This window comes from Notamacropus eugenii, chromosome 5 (genome assembly GCF_028372415.1).
Source record: "Notamacropus eugenii isolate mMacEug1 chromosome 5, mMacEug1.pri_v2, whole genome shotgun sequence".
NCBI classification, from domain to species: Eukaryota; Metazoa; Chordata; class Mammalia; order Diprotodontia; family Macropodidae; genus Notamacropus; species Notamacropus eugenii.
The window spans coordinates 271,906,682-271,926,902 of NC_092876.1; the positions used below are offsets into that span (position 1 = coordinate 271,906,682).

Below are 20,221 nucleotides of genomic sequence, written 5' to 3' on the forward strand. Positions count from 1 at the left end.
GAGTACAATTTAAAGCATACCCTTTTCACTTTATTTTTCTTGGTTTTTTTTCTTTTTTTTCTTTTTATTTGCAATATGGCTAGTAGGGAAGAGGCAGAAGCAGAGGATAGAATTTAGAACTCATAATTTTAACATATTTAAATGTAATATTTAATGAAATAAAAATATAATTTTTTTAAAAAAATAAAGAAATGGAGAACCAACAGGTCTTATCATCAGCCTTGCCTCTATGTATTATGTTCTCTAAGACCTACCATATGCCCTGGCTCTATGTCTTCTAGCTTCCTGGAAGAATTATTATCTGAACTGTTGGTGTACCAAAATACACCTCATCCTGGGGCTTTCTATTCATTCTGAAATTGTTTTGTTTTTTTCATATATTACCTCCTTTAATTAGATTGTAGTTCCTTGAGTAGAGACCATCAATTTTTCTGCATGTAACCCCAACACTTAGCATAATAGTTGGAATAGTAAGTACCTGATAAAAGATTATAGACTTCACCAAACTGCCAAAGGGATCTATGACAAAATAAGAATTAAAAACTTTTGCCCTAATAGATCACATGAATACATCTTACTATTACTGATTCAAGCATTCAAGAAAAGAATTTGGAATTATATTTTTTAAAGTCACTAAATTCTAATACATTTTAACCCAGTGACACCACTGCTTGGCATGTTTCCCAAGGAGTGTAAAAAAAAATAGAGAAAGCACATATCTACATAAATATTTGTAGCAGCACTTTCTTTAGTAGTAGTAAAGAAATAGATGGAAAGTGGATGCCTATAAACTGAGGATGGATCAACAAACTCATATATAAATTCAATGCAATATGAGAAATTGTGGGGGTAGGGTCGGGTCAACATGGTAAACAGAGACTGCCTGCAGCAAACCTCTTGTTTCACCTTCCATAGTGGTGGCCACAGCAACCCTAGAGACATCACATTTTCGAGAAATGGATATAATCTAAAGAGTTTTGAAAGGATCTATGACATAAATACTTGTGATGCTTTGAAGGACAAACTGAAGCAAAGGGAACAGAACTCTTTGGTTTGTCTAAGAAGAAAGTGAACATGATGGATCAAAACAGTGACTTGCCACCTTAAACCCAGGACCTGGCCTCTCCTCAGAGGGCCATGACTCCTGGAATTTCAATTTAGCCCAATGATGCCCTATGGTACAGGACTGACGCCTTAGCCTATCCAAAGCACAAGCAGTCTTTCTATTATGAAACAACAGCAGAGGAAACAGCAGCAGTTGCAGCAGCAAACTGCCCAGCAGTCCACATCTTCTGGTCAAACCTCGCAGTTCTTCCATTCACAAACTCTTACCACAGCACTTCTACCACCCTTGCATCCTTCCCCAGTGACTCCTGTAGTCCCCATTGCACCAGCCACATTTGCATCTGAAAGCTCTGGGATTATACCACACCTACAGAACACTGAATCCACAATGAACCTTGGTTGTAAATTAAACCTAAAAAGCCATTGTACTTTGAGCTCAAAATGCTGAATACAATCACAAGTGTTTGGCTGCAGTCACCATGAGAATAAGAGAACCAAGGACTACTGTCCTTATTTTCAGTTCTGAGTTCAGTTCTGAAGTTCTGGGATTTTAAGATTCAAAATATGGTGGGAAACTGCAGTGTGAAGTTTCTCATAAGATTAGAAAGGCTGGTACTGGCACATCAACAATTTAGTAGTTATGACCCAGAGTTATCTCCTGAACTAATCTACAAAATGATCAAGTCCAGAGTTGTTCTGCTTGTTTTAGTTTCGGGAAAATTTTGTAGTAGCTGGTGCTAAGGTCAGAGCAGAGATATAGGAAGCATTTCAAAACATTTACCCTATTCTAAAAGGATTCAGGAAAACAACGTAACTGTTTTCCCCCATTTGAGTTTTTTTATAAGTTGTCTTGGTACATTGTATGGTGTTATTGTGTATGGCACAGAAGTGAGACAGACTTTCAGCTGCAAATTACAGCATCAAGAGAGGAAGGGAAAGTGAAGCTGGTGACCTTGGGCAGCCCTCCCTCACTCATAACCAAGTGAAATGCAAGTCATTTCTCTGATTTCATGGTCCTCTTCAAAAATGAAGGACAGACACAGCAATAAACAACAAAAAACATCAAGATACTTTTCTAGTGTCTATTTCCTGGCATTGTTGCAGAAACTGTATTATTTTACACAAAGAACATCTGTGCAGCTCTCCTGTGAGGTGCTTTTATGAGACTGTTTTGGAGCGTCACTATCCATTTATTTATGTTTATATTTCAAATACTTTCATCCTCAATTGTAATTCACAAGTTGGTTTAAAAGACAAAAACTACATTACTAAAAGGTAAAAGTTACTTGCACTGTTGGAAACTTCCACCCATAAACCATAATTTTTTTTTATTTCTATCATAAAATGAAACCTTTTGAAAGTGTTTATTTCTGATTTATAATTTAAAAGGGTTTTGCTTTTATTTTGTGCCACACATTCTCTTTCCAGTGTTGTAGGACAAATTAGATATATTAATTTAAAAAAAGCTTGGCTATACATATTTTTCTTTTGAGAATAGAAATGTCATATTCCTCAGAGTACTCTATACAATAAATGCTGTTTATACAAAAAATTATGAATATGAAGAATTCAGAGGAATTTTGGAAGATTTATATTAATTGTTGCAGAGCAAAGTAGACAATCCAGAAATGAGTTACAGATTGAACACAACAATATAAAGGAAAACACTGAAAAGCTTCAGAAATCTGATTAACGATCTGATACTGAAGTATGTCTCCCTCTAATTAGAAGCGTCCTATATAGGCCTGTACTGTATAGTGGACTACAGGTGTAGAGTAAGGCATTTATTTTCAGATTTGGTTGATGTGATGATTTGTTTCCTTCGAGTTTATTGATTTGTTATAAAAGATAGTTATTCTGATAGGTGAGTATAGTGCCAACATGATATTCGCAGTGCCTACAACAGCCCTGAATATCCCAAAGCAATTCTGAATCATGAAACAGACTCTCCACATGGAAGACAGAACCAAAATATTTATTCAGACAACAGAAAGCTAAATCCCTCCTAGTAACAAAAACATCTATACACAATAACAATACAGAGGCCAAAATCAGCCCCAAGCCCTCCCTCTGTTAGGCTTCCCACCAACCAGCTCCCTTAAACAAATCACAAATAGCCTCCTGAATACAAAATGCCCTTCTCTCCCTCACAGCCAGCTGTGGGCTTGCCTGTGGCCTTCAGTTCTGACTGCTCTGACCAAATTTCCTCTCAGCTCTGCTCTAGCTCTGCCCTTCATTCAGCAAATTCCTCCTACCAGAGACTCCATGTGACTCAGACTTCCATGTGACCCAGGCAGGTCATATGGGTCTATTAATGAATGGGAAAGATTTTAGTCACTGGAAACTAATAAAAATATGGGGTGGGAGGAGAGAAAGATGAACCCAAAAAGCATTTTAAAATGAGAAAATATATATATATTCAAAAAAAACTATCAAATTAATTGCAGATGGTTTCCAGCTAAGATAATAGAATAAGAGTTTGCAAGGGAAGCTGACACTTCATGTGCCTCTATTTAAATAATATAAAATGAGAAGGAAAAATGGCTTAAAACTGTAAGCAATAATAAAAATGGTCCAAAAATAAAATGAGCAAAATGATAAAGGAAAAATATTGTTTTATATTTTAACTACTACTGTTTTTTATATTTGAATTTATTGTGTAAGTAAGGAAATAGCATAAGATATTCCAAAACATTCTCAATTTAAATTTAACAATTTAAATAATTCAATAAAAAATGTGAATAAAAATGATCACATGAATAAATAAAGGGAGGGGCTAGAGGAAATATAAAAAGCTTAATAATTGAAAAATTAGAATTCAAAATGCTTTAAAGAAATGGCATGGGGAAATAATGGAAAAATATGGTTTTAAAGAAAGACTGAAAGAAATCTATAGATTTAATCAATCGATTCAATTTAATCAACAATCAGCTCTTGCCTACACAAATAAAATAAAGGAATTGAACCTGAATGAATTAAGTTCAGAAGAGATTTCAGGGGACAGTCTATCAGGGTGTGGAAGTACTGACAGGATAGGAGGAGGGAGGCAAATACAAACAGGCTAAGTGGACAAATCCTAAAGATAAAATTTGCCCTGTACCTGAAAAATAGAGAGCGTCTTGTTTTTTGTTCTTAGTTCCTAGCTCAGAGATTGGCACAGGGTAGAAGCTTGATATGTGTTTATTGAAAATATTAATTTTTTCTTTTTGGTTCATAGATTTAGAGCTGGAAGGGACCTCAATTCATCAAGATCAACTCTTTCATTTTGCAATGGCAAAACCAAGGCTTAAAGAGTTTAAGCAATTTGTTCAGTCATTCAGATAGTAAATTTTGAAGCAAAGATTTGAGACCAGGTGCCTTGACACTCTTCCATCTTTTCCAGAAACTTTTATTGATCTTTTTTTTAACTCCTGTACTTCAATTATTTCTCCAAGTAGTTATCTTTTAAACTTTCACAATTTGGAACTTGATTTTTCAAGTCTACCACAGTCTTTGTAGAACATTCATCCTTTCTGGAACACAGCGGCATCTACTCAATAAAATGGAGGTAACAATAAACATATTAAATTACCCATGTTGACATGGCACTTTCAGGATTGTAAAGCATTTTCTATATCAACATTAGTTAACTTTAGAATTCTGGTGAAAAATCAGTGAAACAAAAACAGTTATAAAATGAGTCATGCAAGGACAAATGTCAATTGAGCATTCGTACACTGAAGTAATGTTCTCTGTTGTCCAAGCCAAATCAGTACAAAGGGGTGGAGGCAGGGATAGCAACCTTTAAGTAGCAATTGTAGAAAGACATTATCTCAAGGGGAAAATAGTCAGCAGCCTCTGGAGCTATTTCCTCATACATTTCCTTAAAGCCATTTTCCTACTGCTCCAGAGCTTCTTTTACAAGTCTCATCTAGAACTATGCATTTGGTCACCCATGAAGTCTAGCTCAGTCTCCTTTAATATTCTATACATCCTCGCAAGTAATAACAACCACCATGGCATCTTTTCCCAGAAGATGGGAGATAATTGGAAAGAGCACTGAATGTGGAAGACAGACTACAATGGATTTAAATTCTAGATCTGCTGCTTACTGCCTGCCATTTAACATCTCTGCATTCAACATTTTGTCTGCAAAATGAGGGTTTCAAGATGACTTCTAAGGCTCATGTCCAAATCAGTGAGCCTGTGATCCTTCAGTCCACATCTGTTTCCTCTAATTGCATTCCAATCACACAGCTGCCAAGGATCTGACAGGTTCAGAGTGAAGAGAGGCATTGTGACAGAAGACTCAAGCTCAAATCCTGTCTCCGACTCTCACCACTTTACCTCAAACAGATCACTCCAGGGAGGCTCTCTGAGTCTCAGTTTTTCCTTTATGAAAAAGGCAAAGGAAATATCTATATGTCAGTAAGTCCTAGGGAGATGATTGAGGCATTTATAGGTTAACTATTTGTCCAGGGTCATATGGTTAATATCAGAGGTAGAATCTGAACCCAGGTCTTCTTGAGTCCAAACCTAGAACTTGATCCACTCTGCTGCATTGCTGCTTCCTCTCCTACTCCCCCTTTTCAGAATAAAGTTTTTAAGTGCATAAATTAAAATACATGGGATTATAAAGGAAAACAACGGTTACTGAACAGAGATATATTTTTTTCCTCAATCAGGTTCAAGGACCCTATGATGTGTATTAGTGTTGTTTTGATTAATATTATAAGAATTTTTTATTTCCTTTTCTTATTCAGGTCCAAAGCCACTCCTCCTGAAAAGTTTGGTTGATAGTTTCCTCAGTGTTATTAACTGACCAAAAACTGTCCCATAGGATGTGAAAGTTTATGTACAGCTTTAAACATTCTTTAGATAAGAATCCACAGGGAGAAACTCAACTGTCCCCAACTCTTTAGGAACATGTAAATCTTGCTCTTCCATCAATGTTTTGATAATCTTCTTAGCATTTCTAGTTTAATCTATAATTTGACGTAATATCTATATAGAAAGTTTGATGAAGTTTGTTTCCTTGGGGTAAGTATAAGATTATGATTTTGCTGAACTAAGGTTGTTCAATTTATATGACGTTGTAGGGAACATTGGGATTATGGATCTATTTTTTTTCTTTAACTTTAATGTACAAGATTGCAATACATAAAAAAATTATTTCTCTTTCACTCTGACATAATTTTGCCTATTAAAAGCTTTGTCAAAACCCTCATGATCATTCAGGTTTTTTCTGTAGCCTGAACCTATAGTTGAGCAAAATAATGAAACCTAGGGTTTTACCTTCATAATTTCTGCATTCTGGTACTTATATATTTGGTAGCCATTAACCTACCACATGCAATCAGAAAGGTTATTTCCCCCATAATACTGAAGATAAAGATGTATTCTTTTTCCTCCGTCAGGTTCATGAAAATTTATCAGAGTTATTATAAATCAAATGCTATGAAAATATGAGTTGTATATACACAGAGATGGGAGGGTGCTTGCTTTCATTTTCTTTCTTTTTAACAATATTTTATCCAATTACATGTAAAAGCTATTTTTACATTCATTTTTTTTTTATTTTGAGGTCAACATTTTTTCCCTCCCTCTAGTATTCCCTGAGGCAGTATTGCTTAATTTTCTAAGTGAGTTTTTACTGTCCCAGAACATGAAACTTCCAAAGCTTAATGGGAAGAATCATAATATTGCATAATGAGGTTTTTGTACTGTACTTTGTCATTAGAAGCAAAGTGACTGCCTATTCCTGCAGCAAATCTTGGATAGTGCATAGCTTCCCATGGAAATCAGAGTCACTTGTGGGCAGGAGGAAATTTATCTTATCATACCTTCAACTGGGGACCACAATTCAAGGGACTTGCATGGAAGGGCTGGAAAGTAAAGGAGGCACAGCCTGGTGCTATGATCCTCTCTTCCTTTTCTTTGTATACTCATCATATTTGATTTGTATTATGTCTAGTGATTTCTGATTGGATGAAATTTTCCTGTCTCTGGTCTTTATATTTGTCCAGTTTATATATCCTTGGACTAGGTAGAATAGTTCTTAGCTGGCTCTAAGGATGAGGAACCTGTTGGATCTAATTCTTGGAAATAGCTCATTGTCTTCCAAGCTGCTTTAGCCCTGGGGGCTGAGAACTAGGTCATTGTTATCCAATTGTTGCCCAAATTGCTCTGACTCTCTACCTGAATTGCTTTGCACAATTAGCACAGAACTAGGTCCTAAACACCCTAAGAAAATTTTCTTTTTATATACAAAGAGAGAACACAGAACACTCACTGGGGGTAGTGCCAAGGTGGTAGAGTAGAGAAAGCACCCAGTTGAGCTTTTTCAACAATCCAAACAAGTTTAAAATAATACCTCAAATCAAATTCTGGAGTGGCAAAGTCAACAAAAGATCAGAGTGAGATATTCTTCCAGCCCAAGACAATATAGGAGATCAGAAAGAGAGATCTGTGACATGGATGTAGAGGTAGGACTATAGCACACATGGATGAAACACCAGCAATGGAACTAAATGGTGGTTACAGAAGCAACAGCAGCGTCAGCAGCTCTCAAACAAGAGATAGGAAGGGGACCCAGTAACTAGTCAGATAAAGATTACAGGGTACCCTTGTGCTAGTACTCCATGCAGGACCAAACTCTATTTGGCATCTCTACTGCCTACATCCATTTATGGATCATAGTTCAAGGACAAAGAGGAATATACTTTCCGCCAAGAGGGAGCATGGGCACTGAGAAGCAATATCCCTTTCAGTCAGAAAGACCTAGAAGATAGTACTGATTGTGTTCCCAAAGCAACAAGGACCCAGGCAAGAGCCCTGAGGAACAACATCAACTGCATTCTCCAAAGATCATGAACCCTTCCTGCTTGAGGGCCAAATCACAAACAAGAAGATGAGAGACCACACATCTCCCCAGATCACACTGCCTTGGAAAGAACAAAAACTTCCAAATGCTCAGAATTGGACTGAAAATAGCAGAGCAAAATAACCTGATATTTAGGACAGAACTGCTCCCCCACTATACTGGGAAGAGAGCCCACATTTAAAGAAAATTCAAGTCAAGAAATAAACTGGAAAATTGGGTAAACAACAACAAAAAAGAACCCAACTATAAAAAGATAATATGGTGACAGGGAAGATCAAACCACAAACTAACAGCTACAAGAAGACCCTCAAAAGAAATGTGGATTGGACACAAACCCAACAATTCTTAGAAGAGTTAAAACAATATATATTTTTAAATTCAAATAAGAATGTAGAAGAAAAACTAGGCAAAGAAATGAGGGCAAAGGAAGAAAAATAAGACAATAGTCTTGTAAAAATGGTACAAAAAATACTGAAGAAATGTTGGGGGACAGCTCTGGACCGGGGTCCCCTGTGAGGACCGTGAGACGCCTGAGGGTCCGAACCTGCCCCCTTGTGGGGTACTGGGATGGCCCTGGTAACAGGCTGGCTCCACCCACGGGGAGGCACTTGGGAGGAGCTCGCCCGCCCATGGGAGGTACGGGGGAGGAGACAGGGGATAATAAAAGGGGATGACCACGAGAGCTGGAGAAGAAGAAACGCAATAAAGCTTGCTGGCTGCAACTCCTTTCGGGTGCTCTGCCTGTTTATTCCCCTCCCCCAACAGGGAGAGGGAATTCCCCTCCCCCAGCCAGGAGAGGGGCCGGAGACGTCCGAAGACCGGGGATAGGTAAGTAGAAGGCGAAGGCCTGGGAGTCGCCCCGGGCAAAGAAAATGACACTCTAAAAAACAGAATTGATCAAATAGAAAAAAGAGGTACAAAAACTCACTGAAGAAAATAATTCCTTAAAAATTAAAACTGGGCAAATGGAAATCAATTATTCTGTGAGATATCAAGAAGAAATAAAACAAAGTCAAAAATGAAAAAAAAAATGTGCAATATCTCATCAGAAGAATAACTGACCTGAAAAACAGATCAAAAAGAAATAATTGAGGAATTTTTTAGATTATCTGAAAAACATGATCAAAGAAAGATCCTAGATATCATATTTCAAGAAATTATGATGAAAATTGCCCTAATGGTTTAGATCCAGAGGATAAAAACTAAAATAATCCACTTCCTAAAAGATTCCAAAATAAAAATTTCCAGGAATATTATAGCCAAGTTCCAGAGCTACCAGAACAAAGAGAAAATGTTTCAAACAGCCAAAAAAGCAATCATTCAAATACCATGGAGTGATAGTCAAGATCACACCAGGTTTGGCAGCTACCACATTAAAGAAACAGATGACTTAGAATATGATATTCTGGAAGACAAGAGAGCTGAGATTAGAACCAAGAATAATTTACCCAGTAAAACAATATAATCTATCAAAAATGAATATTTAATGAAATAGAGGACTTCTCAAGCATTCCTAATGAAAAGACCACTGCTGAATAGAAATTTTGACTTTGATATACAAGACTCAAAGGAAGCATATAAAAGTTAAACATGAAAATGATTGTATGATCAATGCAGCCTCTGAAGCTGATAAGCAACCAAGTATGGATCAGTTCTCTGCTGCTTGTGCTAACTTTGGCCTAACAATTAACACCAAGAAAACACAGGTGCTCTATCACCCCCCACCACAGCACCCATATGTAGATCAAATTTGTAGATATGTTACAACAAATGGAGAAGTTCTGAATGTTGTGGATAAGTTCACTTACCTTCGTGGTATACTTTCTAGGGATGTGCACGTTGATAATGAGGTTGACATATGTATTGCCAGAGCTGGTTCAGTGTTTGGGGGTTCCAAAGGAAAGTATGGGAGAGAAGAGGTATTGGACTAACTACCAAATTGAAGGTCTACAGAGCTTTGTGCTGATCACATTGTTTTATGCCTGTGAAACTTGGATAGTACATCAGCACCATGCCAGGAAACTGCGTTGCTTCCATTTGATTTGTCTTAGGAAGATTCTGAAGATCACCTGGCAAGATACTAGACACTGAGGTCCTTTCTCAAACTAAACTGCCAAGCATTCAAACTCTGCTTCAGAAAGCGCAAGACCAATGGTCTAGCCACATTATTCGAATGTAAAACATACACTTGCCAAAAAGTCTTTTATTGGAGAAAACACACAGGACAAGCATTCACATGATGGTCAGAAGAAACGATACAAAGACACTCTCAAAGTCTCTCTTAAGAACTTTGGAATTGATTATGTGAAATGGGAGACACTGGCACAGATCTGCTCAGCATGGCATGCCCACATCTGAGAAGGTGCTGTGCTCTATGAGCAAAGCAGAATTGAGACAACTCAGAGGAAACTCAAGATGCACAAATTTAGATCATCCACCCCAAATGTTCACACAGATTATTTGTGCCCAACCTGTGGTAGAGCATTCCAAGCTCATGTTGGTCTGATCAGCCATAGCTGGGCACATTGAAACTTGACTCTAGCATAGTGATGTCATTTTGGTCCTCTTCAAAAACAAAGGACAACAACCAATCAACATGTTTGTACTATGAAATTTATCATTGTTAGGTTAGTTAGAAAGATTCTACATAGGAAGAAAGTGGAGGAGTAAGCTGATTATGTTGTGATGATGTAAAAAAAATCCATAGGCAAGAAAGAAAAATGACCTAGGAGAAGAGAAAAGGGAGGGAAGAATGGAGTACATATATAAATACATTTATTTATTTATTTATTTATTTATTTATTTATTTATTTATTTATTTATTTATTTATTTATTTATTTATGTTTGTGTATGTATATGTATGTATATACAAAAATATGTATATGTGTATATGTGTGTATGTATGTGTATATATGTATGTGTAGGTGTGTGTGTGTATGAGGTGTGCAAGGAAGAGTTTTTATAATGGAGAAAATGGTTTGGGAAGGATAGTGCTTTAACCTCACTCATATCTAAATTGGTTTAAAGAAAGGAAAAAATACCCACACATATACACATATGATTAACTGATAATAAAAACAGGGAAGTAGGAGTGGAAGTGAATACAGGAAAGAGAAAGGTGACAAAAAGGAGGACAGATAAAAGAAACAAAATCAAAACAGACTTTAGAGGAGGGATGGGATAAGAAGAGAAAGTAAAAATAGACCTAATTAAAAGGGATAAGGAAGAAAATTACTTCTTCCTAAAAGGCACCATAGAAAATGAAGTAATATCAGTACTACACATGTCTACACCAAATAGCATAGCATCTAAATTTTTAAAGGAAAAGTTAAATGAATTGTAGAAGGAAATAGACAGGAGTCCTATCCAATTCCTTTTATGATACAAATGTGGTTTTATACCTAAACCAGGGAGGGCAAAAGCAGAGCAAGAAAACTATAAACCAATTTCTTTAATGAATACTAATGAAAAAAATTAAATAGAATTCTAGCAAGGAGATTACAACAATATATCACAAAGATCACACACTATAACCAGGTAGAATATACCAGGAAAGCATGGCTAGTTGTATATCAAGAAAACTATAAACATAATTAGCAGTGTTAATAATAAGAAAAACAAAAGTCATATAATTATTTCAATAGATGGAGAAAAAAGCATTTGACATTACCACACCTATTCTTATTAAGAGCACTAGAAAACACAGGAGTCAATGGAATCTTTCTTAAAATGATAAGTAGTAATTTTTCTGAAACCAAGAGCAAACGTTATCTCTAATAGGGATAAACTGGAAGCCTTTCCAATCATATCAGGGGGTAGGCGGTATAGTGAAGTGAGTGCTGGTCCCTGAGTCAGGAAAATCTGAGTTCAAATCCAGCCTCAGACATTTACTGGGTGTGTGACCCTGGGCAAGTCACTTAAACCTTGTTGTTTCTTTTTCCCCATCTGCAAAATGAGCTGGAGAAGGAAATGGCAAATATTTTTGCCAAGAAAATCCCAGATGGGGTCACAAAAAGTTGGACACCACTTTAACAATTAACACCAACAAAGATGTCCATATCACTACTGTAATTCAGTATTGTACAAGAAATGTTAGCTTTAAGACAAGTAAAAGGAAATGAAGGGATAAAAGTAATCAATAAGGAAACTAAACTATAATTTTAGCAGGTAATATAATTATATACATGTAGAGCTGTAAAGAAGCAACAAAAACTTAGCTGGCATAATTAACAACTTTAAGAAAATTGCAAGATCTAAAATAGATCCACATAAATTATCAGAATTTCTATATAAACAAAACCAACAAAACCCAGCAGCAAGGAGAGGATGTGGGAGAGTTGGAACACTAATTCATTGTTGGTGGAGCTGTGAGCGCATCCAACCATTCTGGAGAGCAATTTGGAACTATGCCCAAAGGGCTACAAAAATGTGCATACCCTTTGACCCAGCAATATCGCTACTAGGACTATATCCCCAAGAGATCATAAAAATGGGAAAGGGTCCCACATGTACAAAAATATTTATAGCAGCACTCTATGTAGTTGCCAAAAACTGGAAGTCAAGGGGATGTCCATCAATTGGGGAATGGCTGAATAAATTATGGTATATGAATGTAATGGAGTACTATTGTGCCATAAGAAATGATGAACAAGAAGACTTCAGAGAGGCCTGGAAGGACTTATATGACCTGATGCTGAGTGAAAGGAGCAGAACCAGGAGAACTTTATGCACAGCAACAACCACAGTGTGTGAGAGTTTTTTCTGGTAGACTTAGATTTTTGTAATAACACAAGAACTTCTGAAAAAAAAAAAAAATCCCAATGGTGGACCTCAAGGCAAAAAGCCTTCCACACTCAGAGAGAGAAATATGGAAGTCACTCACATAATGTAGCAGATCATGTTTGTGTATGTGTATCTGTTTGTGTATCATGTTCTGATTTGTTATACGGATTCTTTCATTTATCTTAGTCTGACTACACAGCATGACGATAGTGAAAATATACTCAATAGGAAAGTTTATGTAGAATCTATACAGAATTGTATGCAGTCGTGGGGAGGGAGGGAGGTAGTGGGGGGTGGGTGGGGAGGGATAAAATCGCAATTGTATGGCAGTGATTGTTAAACATTAAAAAAAATAAAAAAATTAATAGAAGAAAAAAAAAAAAACCCAGCAGCAAGAGATAGAAAATGATATCCACTTAAAATAACTGCAAACAATATAAAATTCTTTGGAGTCCACCTGCTAAGACAAACCCAGGGATCATATGAACACATTTGCAAAACACTTTTTACACAAATAAAGACACATCTAAATAATTGGGAAACTATTAATTGTTCATGGGTAGACCAAGCCAAAATAATAAAAATGATAATTCTACCTGTTAATTTATTTATTTGGTGTCATACTAATCAAACAACCAATGACTTACTTTAGAGAACTAGAAAAAATAGTAACAAAATTAATCTAGAAAAACAAAAAGTCTAGAAAATCAAGGGAATCCATGGGAAAAAAACATTAAGGAGGTGGCCTATCAGTTCCAGATTTCAAACTACATTACAAGGGGGTAATTATCAGAACAATCTAGTACTGGCTAAGAAAAAGAGAGGTGGATCAGTGGGATAGATTAGGTATATAATTTGTAGTTAATGACCATATTAATCTAGTTTGTGATAATTTTAAAGATTCAAGCTTTGGGAGTAAAAGCTTAATTTTTGACAAAAATTTCTGAGGAAACTGGAAAGCATTTTGGCAAAAACCAGGCATAGATCAACATCTCATGCTATGTCAAGACAAGGGTGGTATCACAAGTAAATTAGGAAAGCATGGAAAAATATACCTTCCTAAAAGAAGAGTTTATGAACAAATAAGAGATAGAGAGGATTATGGGAAGTAAACTTTTTTATTATATAAAACTAAACAATCTTTTGCAACAATAACATTTATGCAGACAAAATTGTAAGGAAAGCAGGAAAGTGAAGGGGGAAGAATTTTACAGGAAGTTTCTCTTATAGAGGATACATTTCTCAAATATTTAGGGAATCGAGCAAAATTTATAAAATAAGACTCATTGTCCACTTGATATGTAGTCAACAAATATGAACAGGCAGTTTTCAGAAGAATTCAAAGCTATAAATAGTCACATAAAATGCTTTAAATCACTACTGATTAGAGAAACAAAAATCAAAACAATTCTGAGATTACACCTCACACCTATCAGATTGGCTAACAGAAAAGGAAAATGACAAATGCTGGAGGGGGGTGTGGAAAAATTGAACTCTAATGCATAGTTGGTGGAGTTATGAACTAATACAATCATTCAAGAGAAAAATTTGGAACTATGCTCAAAAGGCTATAGAACTGTGCCTACCCATTTACCCAACAATACCACCACTGGGGTTGTATCCCAAAAAGATCTAAGTAAAGGGGAAAAGACCCATTTGTACAAAAATATGTATAGCAGCTCTTTTTGTGATGACAAAGAATGGGAAATTGAGAGGATGCTCACAAGTTGGGGAATGGCAGAACAACTTGTGTATATGATTTGAAAGGAATAATATTTTGCTAGAAGAAATGACATGCAGGATGGTTTCAGAAAAACCTTGGAAGACATATAAATTCATACAAAGTGAAGTGAGCAAAACCTGAAGAACGCTGGGCACAATAACAGCAACATTGTAAGAATAATCAATTGTCAAAGCCTAATGCTACTGTGATCAACACAATCCAAGACAATTCCAATGGATTCATGATGAAAAATGCTATCCACCTCCAAAGAGAGAACAGGTGAATTCTGAGTACATGTTGAAGCATACTTTTTTTTTTGCTATATTTTTTTTTTGCATGTGTTTTTTTTTGCAACATGGCTAATATATAAATGTGTTTTCTATTACCTAAAAAAAAAGGGAGGGATAATTATTAGGATTATAATTGCAGAAACATGTTAGCCTCTTGTTTGAATGAATCACTTAGAATAATTGCAGCCTAATTTCTCCATGCTCAAAAGAAGATAATATTCTCTTTCATCCTATCTACCTCTTAGGGGTATTTCATGACCAGCATGGTGGAGCACTCTTGTAATCCTTGTTATTAGGAGACGCTGAAGCTGGTGGCTCCCTTGAGTTTAGAAATTATAAGATGCAGCAGAACTAAAGTAAATTAGATGTGCACACTAAGTCCCAGACTGTCCCTGAGAGGGGAAGGGTCAACAACCTCCCTAAGGAGAAGTAAATCAGGACAGTTTAGAAATGGAGCAGGCCAAAGATTTTATGCCAATCAAGACAGCAGTCAGACCTGAGAGTGCCTACTGCACTTCTACCCTAGGCAACATAGGAAGAACCAATTTGGAAAAAAAGGGGAGAGGGGCAATGTTTTAAGGACACAGGAGCAAAATGCTTTGAACTACACAGAATAAAAATAAAAAATAAATTTATAGTGGTGGTATTTTAGTATTTTAAGCATTTTAAGGTATTTTGAGAAGTCATAACATATTTTAATTACAAATTATATACATAATTTATATATATATTTTTATAATATATATATAAATTATATAAATGTAAAATAGAATTGGCTTCTTATAGGTATCGATGGGTCCTATTCTGAATAAAACAGAGGAAAGAACACTGTATTTGGCAAGAAATAACCTAGATAGACAGCCCATAAAACACCTGCAAAGAATGACTCTGAACAAATTCTAGAGCAGCAGAAGCCACAGAATGATGGAGCAAAGGAGATTTCCAGCCCACAGTGACCTAGAAGGCTGACAGAAAAGGTCTGTTGCACAGGACACAAACAGAGTGCAGCTCAGCCTTGGCCACGTGGCACCATGAGGAGCAGGACCAGAGTAGACCTTGGGGGCAGAATCCTCAGCAGCAGGAGAGCTTCTCAGATCCCTCAACTCACAGGTACCAAAGACAACTTCAAAGGTCAGTGAGAGGGCTTTTTCAACTGGGTGAGAAGGGATCAGGGTCTTCCCCCAGCCCCAGTCCCAGGCAGTGGAGTGGAAGCAGCAGCAGCCAGTGTCCATTGATGAAACCCTCACCTTAAAGCCTCTGGGGGAATTGAGCAGCTGATTTGAACCTTAGCCCTGAATGGAGACCCTGCCCTCTTCCTAAAGCCCATGGGGGAATTGAGCAACTGATCTTAATCTCACACTGAGTGGTGGCCTGGCCCTGGGAACCCTCCAACTAAAACCCCTGGGGAAATTGAGCAGCTGATCTGAATCTCAGCCCTGAGCTTGGGTAAGAAAGAGTGCTGGAGTGTCAGAGCAGGAGGCAGTTGTAGAGAAGGTATTCTAACACTCAGATTCTAGGCAGAAAAGTTCCTGGTTGCTCTCAGACCAGAGCACAGGATAGGAGAGGAGTAAACTCCTCTCCCCTGATTGGGCCACCTTGGAGGAACTGAGATCTTACAGGTCCCCAGAGTATACCCTACTCTTGACAAAGGACCCAAAAGTCAAGTAACTGACTGGTTGGGAAAATGCCCAAAGAAATGGGGAAAATAAGACTATAGAAGATTACTTTCTTGGTGAACAGATATTTTCTCCCATCCTTTCATATGAGGAAGAATTATGTTTACCATCAGGAAAAGACATAAAAGTCAAGGCTTCTGAATCCCAAACATCCAAAATAAATATGCAATGATCTCAGGCCATGGAAGGGCTCAAAAAGGATTTTGAAAATCCAGTAAGAGAGGTGGAGGAAAAATTGGGAAGAGAAATGAGAGCAATGCAAGAAAATCATGAAAAGTGAGTCAATAACTTCCTAAAGGAGACCCAAAAAAAATGCTGAAGAAAATAATACTTTTAAAAATAGACTAACTCAAATGGCAAAAGAGGGCCAAAAAAGTCAAAGAGGAGAAGGATGTTTTAAAAAGCAGAATTAGCCAAATGGAAAAAGAGGTTCAAAAGCTCACTGAAGAAAATAGTTCTTTAAAAATTAGAATAGAACAGATGATGACTTTATAAGAAATCAAGAAATTACAAAACAGAAACAAGAATGAAAAAATAGAAGATAATGTGAAATATCTCATTAGAAAAACAACTGACCTGGTAACTAGATCCAGGAGAGATAATTTAAAAATTATTGGACTACCTGAAACCCATGATCAAAATAAAAAAGAGCCTAGATATCATCTTTCATGAAATTATCAAGGAAAATTGCCCTGATATTCTAGAACCAGAGGGCAAAATCAATATTGAAAGAATCTACAGATCACTTTCTGAAAGAGATCCAGAAAGAGAAACTCCTAGGAATATTATAGCCAAATTTCAGAGTTCTCAGGTCAAGGAGAAAATATTGCACCAGCTAGAAAGAAACAATTCAAGTACTGTGGAAATACAATCAGGATAACACAAGATCTAGCAGTTTCTACACTGAGGAATCGAAGGGTGTAGAATATGATATTCCAGAAGGCAAAGGAAGGAAGATTAAAACCAAGAATCACCTACCCAGCAAAACTTGAGTATAATACTTCAGGGGGGAAAATGGTCATTCAATGAAACAGAGGACTTTTAAGCATTCTTGATGAAAAGACCAGAGTTGAAAAGAAAATTTGACTTTCAAACACAAGAATCAAGAGAAGCATGAAAAGGTAAACAGGAAAGAGAAATCATAAGGGATTTACAAAAGTTGAACTGTTTACATTCTTACCTGGAGTAACTCTTAACTTTTCTCAGTATCTGGGTAGTTGGAGGGATTACACACATACACATACACACACACACACACACACACACACACACACACACACATACAGAGAGAAAGCACAAGGTGAGTTGAATATGAAGGAATCATATCTAAAAAAATAAAGGGGTGAGAGAGGAATGTATTAGGAGGAGAAACGGAGAAATGAAATCAGGCAAATTATCTCTCACAAAAGAGGCAAGTAAAAAATTTTTCAATGGAGTGGAAAATAGGGGAGGTGAGAGGGGAAAAAGTCAAGCTTACTCTCAAAACATTTGGCTCAAGGAAGGACTATATGCACACTCCATTTGATATGAAAATCTACCTTAAAGTACAGGAAAGAAGGGGAGAAGAGCAGAAGCAGGGTGGGAGGGGATGATGGAAGGGAAGGCAAATGAGAGGAGGGAGCAATTAGAAGTAAACACTCTTGAGGAGGGACAAGGTCAAAAGAGAGAATAGAAGAAATGAGGGGGTAGGATAGGATGGAGGGAAATACAGTTAGTCTTACACAACATGACCATTATAGAAGTCATTTGCAAAACTACACACATATAGCCTCTATTGAATTGCTTGCCTTCTCAGTGGGGATGGTTGGGGAGAGAGGAAGGAAGAGAAGTTGGAACTCAAAGTTTTAGGAACAAATGTTGAGAACTGTTTTAGCATACAACTGGGAAATAAGAAATACAGGTGATGGGGTATAGAAATTAATCTTGCCCTACACGACAAGAGAGAAGATGGGGAAAAGGGAAGGGATGGGTGTTAGAAGGGAAGGCAGATTGGTGGAAGGGGTAATCAGAATGCTTGGTGGTTTGGGTTGGGGGGAGGGGAGAGATGGGGAGAAAATTTGGAACTCAAAATTTTGTGGAAATAAATGTTGAAAACTTAAAATACATAAACAGAAAAAAAAAGAAAACAAATAAAATAACAAATTTTTTAAAAAGGAAAACCTAGGGTGGGTTTGGAGTTCAGACCAAGCCCCTTGCAAGGCAATGAAAGAGCCATTAGGTTATTTGGTAAGTAAACAGACTTTCACAGACATTGTCAATGATGTTTTAACCAAACCACAACCTTTTTCTAGTGTCTATGAAAAGAATGACCAAAGAAATGACATATAAAGAGTTAACTTTTCCTCTTTCTGACTTCCATTTTAAAGTCACTTTTTCATAGTCAAAGTAGAGGGGGAGAAACAAAACAAACCTCACAGGGAAATAATAGGGGGATTAAAGACTGCAAGGTGACAGAGAATAATGGAAAACAGATGAGGAAGATGATTATATGTTATATGAATATGAAACCTTTCTATTAGTAGCCTTTAATGTGTCTGATCAATTAGCAAAGTAATAAGATGTTATAGCAAGTCATTCTCTACATAAAAATTAATGGAATGGGAATTGCAAAGAAAAAAGAAAAAAAGAAAAAGAAAGCAATAACAGATAAAATTCTGCATCTGCCAGGACCTCAGTTTCTTTATCAATAAAGTTAGAGGATTCCTTCCAGCTCTAAAATTTCATGCCCATAATTTATTTTCCAACCTTTTGTCCCTTTGCTCTTTAAAACCAGGAAGTCCTGTTCCCTATGAGCTGAGATATTATAAAGGGAAGAACTCTATAAATCTTCAATTCATTCAGTTTTCCCAGGAAACCTCATCAATCTACCCTCTGTCATAATAGCTCCTCTGAACTTGGCATTCAGTCTTAGTGCTTGCCCTAATTATTCTTTATTCCCACTCTAACATGGTTCACTCATTATTCCTCCATTTTTTTTTGGCCCACTCAATCTATCATTAACAAATTTCTCTACTTTCTAGAATACAAGAATTCCCTATAACTAAGAACTAAAACTAGGGGCAAACAGTTCAACAAATCTAATCAACATACTGAAGAAAGTTGACAACATATACGCAGTGTTATGCACTCATACACCTCCCTTTTTTTCATCTCTTCAAAAAAGCAGAGACAGGTTTCTTTTCATTTTTCTTCTTTGGTGCTAAGCTTGGTCATTATAATTTTTTCACGTATGTTGGGGATTACTTTTAGAGATGGATTGGACTGTATGGCCACAGAGGTCCCTGCCAACTCTCAAAATCTAGGATTCTGGGACTATTGGTCTCCCTCTTTCAGGACTCTTTCTTTTTCAATATGTCTCTATTATACAACTGGTCAAAAAAAACACCAGCACAAGTCTGATCACATTACTCTACTTGTTGGAAACCTTCAGTGGTTCCTGGTAGATATATGCAAACTCTCAGTGTGATATATAGAATCTTTCACAATCTCATTGCAATCTATCTTACTCATGTTATTTCATATTACTCCTCTTCATGAACTCTGTTCCACCCCAAATGAACTACTAATTGTTCCCTGAATTTATATTCTGTTTCTTATCTCTGTAGCTTCCCATAACTTTTCTTTACCAGAAATGTCCTCCCTCCTCCCCTCTACCACTTAGAAGGTTTAATAACCTACCATCATGGATCAGCTCAAATGCCACCTAAATCCTTTCTGATCCCCTCCATTTTTTAGGGCTCTTTTCCTCTTCTTTTTAGTTCAGATTTATTTAATTTTTGTATGTATATTGTATTCCTCCATTGGCTCATAAGGTCCTTGAAG

The 20,221-nt window shown here is 36.7% G+C and overlaps 1 pseudogene; it reads left to right on the forward strand.

The window, feature by feature from the left end:
* The first annotated feature begins 1,015 nt into the window (after positions 1-1,015).
* LOC140509146 (TATA-box-binding protein pseudogene) lies at positions 1,016-1,879 on the forward strand (annotated as a pseudogene).
* The last annotated feature ends 18,342 nt before the right edge of the window (positions 1,880-20,221 follow it).